This window comes from Arvicanthis niloticus, chromosome 2, assembly GCF_011762505.2.
Source record: "Arvicanthis niloticus isolate mArvNil1 chromosome 2, mArvNil1.pat.X, whole genome shotgun sequence".
NCBI classification, from domain to species: domain Eukaryota; kingdom Metazoa; phylum Chordata; class Mammalia; order Rodentia; family Muridae; genus Arvicanthis; species Arvicanthis niloticus.
In genome coordinates this window covers 128841217-128848909 of record NC_047659.1, presented here as the reverse complement: position 1 = coordinate 128848909, position 7693 = coordinate 128841217, and positions in this window count along the sequence as shown.

Sequence of the window (7693 nt, the reverse complement as noted above, 5' to 3'; positions counted from 1 at the left end):
AATAAGGTTTTCCCTTCCCAACTTGCTTTCTAGACATGGTGTTTCTTCCCAGCAACGGTCGCCCTAAGACACTCCAAAATAACTTCAGCCAAGCTGAGGACAGTGTAGGAAGGATTGAGACATAGCCAATGTGTGGCCAGTTCATTCTAGTTGCAAACAATTCAACAAGCATGAAGTAGTTTCTAAACTCAATATTCAATCCATTGATTCAAAGGAAGAAGAGAACTATGTTTGAGGTGCGAATGGGAAGCTTACAGAAGGAGTCAACACTTGAGTCTGTTCATGACACTTTAAGGCAGGCAATACTGAAAGGGAAGCGTGGAATATGTAGGGGAGGGCACGTTCTGGGTGACAGCAAATTCAAAGGAGACAGAAGGTACAAGTTGAAGACAATGTAGGAACTAGCTTAAGTCACTGCCAATCCCTACAAATATTGGAAAGCAGAATCGAGATTTTATCAACATAGATGGTTATAAATGGTGTGGCCATGGGACTCATACAAACACCATGGTTGTCTTGTATTCTTCTCTATCCTGAGATCACGGAGTGTATGCTAGACCCGAAGACCATCAGAACAAAACATTCAGCAAGTTGGATGTTTAATAAAGAAATTACAGCTGCCTGGATAAAAAAAAAAAAATCAGAAAACATGAGAACTCTGCCAAGAAGTCTTTCCACCCTCTGCTTCCTCTATGGGAACATAAAAATAATAATAGAGGCTCTGAAGACAGTTGATAAAGCTCTTGCTTTAGACCTAATCATAAGGACTTAAGCTAAATTCCCAGCACCTATGTAAAGAGCAGGTTGTTGGGGTACATATTGGTGATCTTAGCATTAAGGAGGGCCCTTGGTGCAGGGCTAACCAATCTAGCCTACTTGGTAAACTCTAGGCCAATCAAAGAGCCTGCATCAAGGGAAGATGACATTCATTCCTGAAGATGACATTCAAGATTGTCCTCTGACCACCACATAGACATTCACACAGGTTGATGCACACATGTACACACACACAAAGGCACATGCATGCACACATGTGTATACATTATAAAGAAGGAGAATATGGCCTCCCTAACAGAGTCACTGGAGAGATGGAATGAGATGGTACTTTATAACTGTTTAGAGAATGGGTATTAGCTATGATTTATTATAATCATGCTTTGCTTGCTTTGTTTCATTTCCTGGTGTTTCTTTCCTGGTCCTAGCTTAGAAACACAGTGAGTTTGTGTTCTCTGTTTACTATGGGATACCCCTCCCCTCCAGAGCCTCCCCTATGGGTCAGACTTTCTGACTGAGTCTCTACTTCTGATGTGGTTCCTCTGGAACAAACTAGAGCATCCCTGGCCTGGCTGTCACCTCCAAGCTGAGCTCAGTGCTGGGCTTTGAGGGTGAGTCTCTGGCCGGCACTTTTTTGTGGTTTCCTGATTGGTTCAGGATGGTTGAATCTTTGCTACCCCCATCCCCAAGTGAATTTCTTGTCCTCCCAGAGGCTGATAGGAGAGTGACTTAGTCATTAGCTCCTCTGGCAACAGCCCCTGGCAGCAGTTCAAGGCAGCCTAGAAAACAGAGCAACAAGTGGCTACAATATGTATTTTAAAAGCCTAGCAGACAAGAAAAGGAAATAAAAACCAGAGAAAGTAGGGATAGTAATGTCTGCCTCTGGAGGCACAACCAGACACTACTGGGCACTTCAGACAGAACCCCAGACCCTTAAGATTTGATGCTGGGAGGAGACGAGCCTGGAGATGGGGCTGAATGGCAAGGCTGAGGTTCAAAGTTTCACTTGCCTTATGCCAAATGAAGACCAATAATGCATGATTGCTTTGTATGCATGCTAGGAGATGATGCCTTGATACACTGGGCTTGGGCTCTATCCAGAATACAGAAAGGATGATTTCTTCTGTGCCAGTCACAGGCAGAACCCTACTAGACTCAGGCTGTTGAAATCCGGAGCTTCACAGAGATGTACCTTTTAGAATCCAGCCTTTCTCATGGAGAAGACATATGGGGGAGCAACGATGCGTATGCACTGAGGTGTTTCCCATCCATTCCATCTTAGAGCATCTGAGACTCAAAGCATGGAATTGGCTGGCTGCATTTCACAGGTAATGGAGCAAAGTAAGAATAGGTGTTTTGTAACAGTTGAATTAATGCTTTTGAAATTTGTCTTCTGTCTCTCAAACCAGAATACTATCTCACAGAGAACTTGGAATGTTTGCCCTGTCTTACTGCAGGCATCTGAAAGAGTCCCCAGATCATCATAGAAGATACTTATAAAACCATGTCACATTCAGATTGAGCTTGTGGAACTGGTAGAGTCTAGGGAAGGCAAATGGGGCGGAGCTGTGGTCTGTACTTGTGTTTCCCACATTGACTCTGAAACCTTAAAGCTCTTAGGAGGACTCCCCATTAAAATGAGATGGTCATGTTTACATGTGCAATGTGTAGATGCTTTCTACCCTAGCTATGCCCTTCCTTGGATGACCTTAGACTCAAAAGAAATGGTCTTGGCTCATGACCACCACATACTGTTCTCCCTTTAGTCACTACACTTACTCATACTGGGCTCACCTTTCCCCTCCATTCCTCCTTCCTTCTCTTTGATTCTAATATTGTAGCTTTGTGTGGGTATAGGGTAAGGGAGTAGAGAAATGTCTAGATAAGTCAAAACCATGCCATGTCCATTGCTGTCCTTTACCTATGCTGCCTCCCCTGTTTCTTCTTAAACAAGGTTTGTGTCCATGTGGAAATTTCAAAGCTTCTCAGCTGTGCTTAGAGGACTCCAAGTTTATCACCAGCAATACGCCCCATTCAATTGCATCACAGATGAAAAACACAGCTAAGGCCACATCCTAGAAGCTGATTCTAACTCAAGACAGATGAATATATCTCATTGTTGGGTAGGGTGTAATCCCTGGAGGAATTCTCAAGACAAAGAAAGCCTCCATGGGTGAATAGTATGAAGGATTCCTGAAATGATCATATCTGGTCTGCCAGAACATTGCTCGATTGCTCTATCTATCTATCTATCTATCTATCTATCTATCTATCTATATCTATTTATCTGCCATCTATATATCTTTGCTATTACCTTGGACTAAGCCCAGTGGCAACCTTCCAGTCCAGCATGCCTCTGGTTAGAGATTTCCGTGGCTTCTGGTCCCTTGAGTGTTTCCCTGAAGCAAGCCAATATTGCCAAGGTTAATGTCTCTGGGATTACACCTCAGTATGTTGCTCAAGGACACAGTATACAAACACACACACTTTCTCTCTCCTCTTCTATTTTCATAATGTCACTTAATATTTTCCAAATAAAGAAAGAAGTTTTCAGTGAGGAAGACCTCAGACTGAAGTCTGATGAAGCTTCTATTCTTTCATGGACTTCATCTTCAAGAAATCTACCAATGCCACTCAGTAAATTTATTGTTGACCAGTTTCCCCTTCATAGCATCCCATCTCACAGAGCCTAACAGAGAGCCACCAGTGTATTCAGACATTCCCTGTAGGAACCCTACTACACCATCCCACTGTTTGAAGTATCCCACTGATCCAACCACTGATGCACTGAAGTGATTCCATCCTTCACCATGCAGCATCTCCCTCTTCTTCTTACCTTCTTTTCACTTATCACTGATTCCCAAATAATGAAAAATCCTCCCCCCTTTTAGCCCTTCAATACAACTTTCTTACAAAGCAGGTAGACATTCTCATCTCTGAATAAAATATATCTGCCAGTGGTACTATTTGGATATCAACTTTCTGAGAACATATAAAGGAGTAAGGTGAATACCACGTTCCATGTCAGATTCTGTCAATAATTCTATTTCCAACTTGGCTGCTTCGGTAGACATTTCCCAAGAGTGTATGTGTCCTTCTGGTCAGTGATCCCATGTTCCTGTGCTCCTTGAAACAAGTGCTAGCTGTTTTAGGAATAGTGACTCACTCATGGCAGCATATGTCTGTGTGTCCCTTAAGTGTTCACCAAGCTCCTGCCCAGACTTATCCTGATACCAAGATGAACATTTCTCATAGTCAATGAAACAACTGATTTTTTCCTTAATTTATTCACTTTTTGTTCTTCTTACATCTTGATCACAGCCCCTCTCCTTTCTCTTCTCTCAGTCCCACCCTCAACAAATCCCTCTCCCCATTGTAACCTCTCCTTTCAGAGAACAGGGAGCCCCCTTGGGTACCACCCTACCCTAGGACATCTAGTCTCAGTATGACTAGGCATATCTTCTCCTACTGAGGCTCAATCAGGCAGTCCAGTTAAGGGAAGAGGATCCAGTGGCAGAAAATAGAGATGAAGACAGACTCTGTTCCACTTGTTAGGAGACCCACATGGAGAGGAGGAGGGGGCATCAATCTGGGGACCTAACACATATTAGAATGTTGCTTTCTTCTTGCTATAGGGAATATAAGCTCTCCTTGTGAAGTTTGTACTTCACTGGATTCTATGGTCCTGGAGTCTTTTACAATGTAGCCTCTCCTTTTCTTTGACAAAAATTTCCTCTCTAAAGAAAAATATGTTGACTCTTTGAATCTTTTATATAGCTGTACTCATCGATGTCTTAATTTGAATCCTGGCATACCAGGGAAAAAGAAACAAAACAGGAATCATTATTGGTACAGGTCTTGGCACATCAAAAGTACTCAATAAATGCTTGTTCTATGACTGAATAAATGAATAAATAAATGCATTGATTTTGTTGCAAGTACCTGAAAAATCTATGTTTTTATCTGCTCTTCCTAGATTTCTTGAAACTGAATTTGTATGTGGTTAGTTAGGTTCTCTCTCTCTCTCTCTCTCTCTCTCTCTCTCTCTCTCTCTCTCTCTCTCTCTCTCCTTTCAGGGGTCAGGGAACCTTTTACTTCACTAAATGTGACTTATCCTGAGCTTAGCAATCATGTCAATTATATGAGTACATGATATGCATTCCATCCTAAAGACATTCAGGGATTGAATTGATATAAATCTGTCTAGCATTGGCCCAGGTTTTAGAGTAAACAGAAGCAGGAAAAGACACAGGGAGAAGGGGTTACTACCACTGAACTTATTAAAGAATAGCCAAGGCAATGATGATGGCAAACAAATGGGTATAAACAGGAATGGAGCAGAAATCATGGGACCAGCAGGACAAGAGCAAGAGTTCCTGTGTCTCTCCTTTCTTATTCCAAGCCTGTGATTCTCACAGGATGCAATCTGGAAAGAACTAGACAGCACATCACAAAAAGAGATGTTTTCTGAAGTAAATTTCAAGAGCTATTCTGGATATAGACAGAACACACAGACTGATTTCAGTTCTCTGCCTGAAAGTCTTAGAAGACTAGGCAGAGGATTATCACCTACAGGTCGTGGCTATGTTCCCACTACAGTGCAAAGTCCCAAGGACTAGGAAGATTCTGCTCCATTAGTTATTTTTTCTGTCTCCTCCTCTTTCTCTTTAGGGCTTGATAAGAGCTTAATGAATAGCAAAGAAAATACACACATAAAAACACACACAGTGGGGTGGGGAACTAAGCTCTCCCTTCTTCCTTCCAGTTGTGCTGTGAATGAATGAGTAGGTAAGCCTACTCTCCTGGGGCTCTCTCCTTATCTGATAAATGGGATAATGGTCCCTGACAACCATAGTTATGAGAATTAGATGCCATCTCTCCAGAGTTCCCAGCGTGGCTGAGTAGATGCACTGTCCTTGCTTTCACAATGTTATCTTCAGCATCATCGTTCCATTTTCTAAAGTGATGCATTTCTTCAGAGTCTCACAGTCAAATGCCACCCAAGCTCCAGGGCTGAGGCCACATGTCCCCCAGACCCTGATGCCACCCAGGCAGATGAAAGTTTGGGTGTTAATGGGGTATATCATCAGAGTGGAGACATGAGTAGGCTCAGCTGAACTGGCAAAAAAAAAAAAAAAAGAAAAGAAAAAGGAAAAGGAAAAGAAAAAGAAAAAGAAAAAGAAAAAGAAAAAGAAAAAGAAAAAGAAAAAGAAAAGAAAAAGAAAAAGAAAAAGAAAAAGAAAAAGAAAAAGAAAAAGAAAAAAAAAGTGTGTCCAAGCAGGCAAAAGAGGCAGAGGCGAGCTGATAGCTGCAGGGATATGTGCTATCTCGATCACAGTAGTTCTGGAAAAGATACTTTTTTGTTTAATAGGCAAATTCTCAATGAAACCCAATCTAAACTTGAGACTGGCTGGATATTGATGGGCAAGAAAACGTACAACCAAGAAACAAAATTAATTGATCATTATCTTTTCGGAATATTCCCTTTGTTTTTACTTTCTTTTCTTTTCGTTTTGTCTAACACTAATGAATTATGTTTTTCAAATAATGCATTAATACCTCCAAGTATGCTTTGAAATTCCAGGGAAAGGGCTCGGAAGAGCTGGAATTTTGGGAATGAGAGAGGCAACGATACTCAGGCATCTTTCCCAGACACAAAGAACGTGAGGTGGGCTTTAAGGGGCAACACAACCAGGACTGACCCTTGAAAAAGGAATAGATGCTTTTATGAGTTCAAGGAAGCAGGCTTTTTTTTTTTTTCAAACAGGAGATTGTAGACAACTGTATAACAACAATAGGGATAATAATATTACCCTGGCCAAGTTAAAAAAAGAAAGTATTACCTGCTCTCTGCCTTGACAATAGTGATAATATTGAATGTTTGCATGGATCTTTAATACCACCTCTGGGAAAAGGGAAGACAGTAAAAGAGCAGAGATGAAGAAAATAAAAGCATTCTTTTAGTTCAATTTTAATACAAAACAATACAACATTTCTTATATTGTCTTTTTAAATTCTCACAATCATGTCCTGAATTACACACCATCTTCATGAAGGCGGTATATGAGTCAAACACATTAGGTTTCTTGTGTTTGTTGTTTTGTTTGCTTGTTTTATTTGTTTGCCTGACAATCAATCTTGTGTAGCCCAGGCTGACCTCAAATTTACATAGTCCAGCACAGCCCTGAACTTCTGATCCTTTTGTCTCTGTTCCTGGAGTGCTGGGATTCCAGACACGCACTAATATGCCTGATATGATGTTGGATAATTTTCATTGTGAGAACAGGAGTTACTAATCTGGGCTCCCCAAACACTGTCTTGGGCTGCTGCTGGCAATGTGCTTAGGACAACACACAAAGCTAGACAAGGGAAGGAACCCCACAAAATCAGCACCAGCCACATTCATTGAGTGTGTTGCTATTACTTTATGCTAGTAAAAAAAAAAAAAAAAAAAAAAAAAAAAAAAATTCACACTCCCTCCTGCTTCCTCCTTCACTCTAGCAATTTGCTTTCTATAACCAACATGAACTCTGATATATAAGTTTAGACGGTCCTATTCCCTGGTGGCAAAGACTCCAGTACTCCACACTTGTGTTTTCTTGACACATTTTCTATAAGATTTAGCCCTCTTCCTCCTCCCCTTCCCCATTTTCCTCTCCTCCTTCTCTCTCTTCCTTCTGTTCCCCCTCCATCTCCTCCACATCTTTTCCTTGCATTACGTGTCTTGTGTTTGTGTCTATTTTTTTTCTGGGCAAGTTCTCCTTGCCCTTGTTTCTAATAAATCCCTACTTGTTTTCTTTAAGTCACCATTACTTTGAGTTTCTTCCACAGTCTTCCTTCTACTTTCCTGTTTCCTCTCTGGAGTGTTTAGTCTTTTCTTCTTCTGAGATGAAGACAATGAATGTACCTAGATAAAAAC